Below are 2,772 nucleotides of genomic sequence, written 5' to 3' on the forward strand. Positions count from 1 at the left end.
CCCCCCCAAAAAAAACAACAACAAACAAAAACAAAACAAACAAAACAACAACAACAACAACAACAACAAACAAAACAAAACCGGGTACTATCAAAGCCACGAAGTTTTTTGACGATATCGATACAGTTACATTACCGATTGCATCCAACGGTTACGGTCTCCTTGACAAAATCTTATTACTCAGTACTATTCCCATGAAGTTCAGTGTCACGTAAATTGCTTTCCAGTTGAGTAAATTGAAAACGTTAGTGAGGTATGTTCGTGCCATATTAAAAATAAAACTTTTTTTCAAATCTGCGACGTTTTGACGTTTTAAAATTGTACTAAAATAATTTCAGGACCCTCCCCCCGCCCCCTTCCATTGAGCCCTAAAAGTGCAGTACGTTAATGAGGCAAAAGTGACCGTTACTCAGATAAACGGTGAGTTGAAGACGACGAAAAAAGGAATGTATTATTGAATGCGGAAATACTCATTAAGGTTGAATTTTGTGAAGTTGTGAGGTCTGCTATTTACTTAGTTTTGGTTGAAATTTTAAAAAAATCACAAACAACGTAAACCTCTGACATTATTGAATTTTATTTGTTCAAAGTTTTGTTGAAAACGATGCAACTATGCATCATCAAAATTGCCCTTTGTACGGATCTTGTCGTTTTTAGACACCCGGTGCAATACATTTTCTTTGATTTCTTTTGTGGACACGATAGGTGTATAAAGTAACCAGAAAAGGACAGACTCGTCCGCTCTCTTCGAATAGCCGTCAGTTCAGAAACAAGTTTGGCCTGAGAAGTCGTGACCATTATACACACAGGACAAGACGAGACAAGACGTGTGCACACTTTACACCACCAGACCAAATTCACATGTCCTGTGTTCCTACCAAACGATAAAGAGAAACACGGAAATGCGAAACTGCTCGCAAACAAACAAACGCCTCTGCTGGTGTGATTTATCTAGGAAGTAACAACCTTGAAGTCTTTAATTTTTGTGAGAGCTAGGCCAACAGCAGTACAAACGGAGCCAGATAAGGAACTAATTTACTGGCAGGTAATAATTTCACAAACGAATATTTTCCAGATAAAGCCGACCATCGCGCTTGTTGATCTGTCTCACGTCGCACTCAGCAACCATCGGCGAGGAGAGCATTGAAGTGACATGATTTAACGGTGCAATAATTGTGATAACACCGGTTTTTACGGTGATCTCTCGCGCCGACTTCAAAGAGTTCCCGCAGCGGTCCAGGAGGACAAAAAGAAACGACACCATTGCGTATCTTTATGCGGGACGTAACAATTTCCCTGAGATAGGATGAGAGCTTTGATTTTGATCGCGGGTAAAGACGCTCAATCTTTGTTCACTTTTAAACTGACATGATCTCATTTGTACGAACAAGAACTTTGAGATACATTGCATATGTGATATGTTGTTTAGTTTTTGAAGTTGCTATTTTTTGTTTTGTTTTTGGTAAGCGTTTTACGACACTTGCAGCACAATTACGTCATGTAAGTGCGGAATATTAGAGGAGTTACAAGAGAGTAACAAACACATAAAAGAAGGAGCAGTGATAAGGATAATGGAGGTTTGATAGGGAAAAAGGAGCAAACCACAACAGAACACCAGGTGACCATCCAATTATAAGTCACTGATTGCACCTGGAAAAAGTAAAAGGAATGTAGATCTAATCAGCAGCACCTGAAATGCATATCAACACCAAGTTTTAGTTGCTAGAAGTCGGCAAGTCAACAAACTAGATGCTACATTACTGTTTTGGCTTGTTTTCCTCTTTCGCTATACCTGTCTCCCTGCCTGTGGCGCAATAAATGCATCCTTATAAATTGTATCAAATCTTTATTCTTTTCAGAATATTTTAGTCGGTAATGCATGCTTGTACGTGTAGCCTAAAAGCTATCTTTCGAAAGCTGAATATGCTAACGTTTATGTATCAAACTAGACTTGCAGCGATAAAGCAGGGAGTAGGTGTACGACTTGGAGGAGTTAATATTTAGAATTAAATTTAGAAATAGAGTCTTAGTTTATTTTCCTAAAGGGTGATTCTTTTAGAAGACATTGCAGAGGTAAATCAAAGTAGAATAACCACAATGGTTAATTCCTTATAACTACTACACTCTGCCCTCCCCCATTCCCACTACCTTCCCCCTTCCCACTGTCTCACACTCTCTCCCACCACCTCCCACCATACCGTCCCCTCCTTTTCTCTCCCCTGGCACCGCCTCAGAATAAAACAAAACAAAACAGTTCAAAAGCCCAGATGGACAACAGTGGGTTCCGTCCAGGCCAACGTCAACCAAATCACAAATTCCCTAATGCGTTAATTAACCTGTTAACACTACAGCCTTTACCGTAGCAGATGTGTGTAAGAAATAAGCAAGCAGCCCACAAGTCAAGTCGCTCCACAGTGGCTATGATGAGCTGTATGGTAAGGGGCGTAATCCCCCCCCCCTCCGTTGGTACGCTCTCACTTGCACGCCACTACTATCTTTTAGGTACCCAAATAATCTGTTTTTGAAAGTACATGAAATGAATCCAGAAGGGCACTAGATTATTAGAGTTTTATCCTTTCTTTTGTCTTATTTCTTGTCCTTCTTTTTAAACAAAGTGGCACGTTTTCACAGACAATTTCATCCACAATGCGTTAACCTTGGCTGGAAGGTTTCTAAATTGTCTAATCGTACAAGAAACAACAACAACAATAACAAAAACAGACAGACAGACAGACAGACAGACAGACAGACAGACAGACAGACAGACAGACA

The 2,772-nt window shown here is 40.0% G+C and overlaps 1 protein-coding gene across 1 annotated transcript in view; it reads right to left on the reverse strand.

The window, feature by feature from the left end:
* Positions 1–2,772, reverse strand: part of LOC101853533 — a 25,454-nt gene that overhangs the window by 17,957 nt on the left and 4,725 nt on the right. The gene's annotated exons all lie outside the window — the stretch shown is intronic.

The sequence above is a fragment of the Aplysia californica genome, unplaced genomic scaffold (genome assembly GCF_000002075.1).
Source record: "Aplysia californica isolate F4 #8 unplaced genomic scaffold, AplCal3.0 scaffold00066, whole genome shotgun sequence".
In the NCBI taxonomy this organism is placed as follows: domain Eukaryota; kingdom Metazoa; phylum Mollusca; class Gastropoda; order Aplysiida; family Aplysiidae; genus Aplysia; species Aplysia californica.